The following is an 874-nucleotide window of genomic DNA, read 5'->3' as shown; positions in this document are numbered from 1 at the left end:
CATGCCAAAGTCACTTGACGTGGAGCTTGATCAGTTAGACCCTGAAATCGAAAGAACTTTCCGCAGGAGGAGACAGCAGCAGAGACTGAAAGAACTGATGGAGAGGCACGAGAACGATCGTGAGGAGGAACATCGTGAAGATAGACGTGTTGTCGCATACCAATGCTAGAGTATGCCCACCCTTCTTTGGATGGTGCACGCTCTAGCATTGTGAGGCCTATTGTGCGGGCAAATCCGAAATCAATCCAGCTATAATACAGATGATTCAGAACACAGTCCAATTTGGAGGATCTGCAGCAGATGACCCAAACATTCACATTGCAGATTTTCTTGAAATCTGCGATACTTTTAAATTTAGAGGAGTTTCTGATGATGCTGTTAGGCTGCGTTTATTTCCTTTCTCTTTACGTGATAAAGCTAAAGTATGGTTAAACATGTTTGCCTGTAGGTTCGATCACTACATGGGAAGACATGGCGAAAGCATTCTCATTAAATACTTTCCTCCATTAAAGACCATGAAGCTGCGGGCAGACATTACAACATTTGCTCAATTCGATCAGGAGTCTTTATATGAGGCATGGGAACGCTTCAAGGATCTACTACAAAGATGCCCTCATCACGAACTGCCACTTGGGTTAGTCGTTCAAACATTTTATTATGGTTTGCTTACTCCTAACCGTACTATGATAAATGCTGCTGCTTGTGGAAACTTGTTGAGAAAAACTGCTGAAGAAGGATATGAGTTGTTGGAGGAGATGGCTGCTAGCAGTTATCACCCTCAATCTGACGGGAACAACCAGCGGAGAAGTGCAGGAGTTCATCAGGTAACTGATTTTTCTGCTATTACTGCACAACTTGATGTTTTGAACAAGAA

The 874-nt window shown here is 43.1% G+C and overlaps 1 non-coding gene across 1 annotated transcript; it reads right to left on the bottom strand.

Annotated features, from left to right (window-relative positions):
* Nucleotides 1-519: 519 nt before the first annotated feature.
* On the bottom strand, nucleotides 520-625 carry LOC140828722 (small nucleolar RNA R71). The gene has a single exon (XR_012117290.1). It is a non-coding gene; the product is annotated as a small nucleolar RNA R71 (small nucleolar RNA).
* Between the last annotated feature and the right edge of the window lie 249 nt (nucleotides 626-874).

Source organism: Primulina eburnea, chromosome 3 (assembly GCF_022965805.1).
Source record: "Primulina eburnea isolate SZY01 chromosome 3, ASM2296580v1, whole genome shotgun sequence".
Taxonomy (NCBI): Eukaryota; Viridiplantae; Streptophyta; class Magnoliopsida; order Lamiales; family Gesneriaceae; genus Primulina; species Primulina eburnea.
The sequence above is the reverse complement of the archived record's forward strand: the minus strand, read 5'-3'. Positions and strand labels throughout refer to the sequence as shown.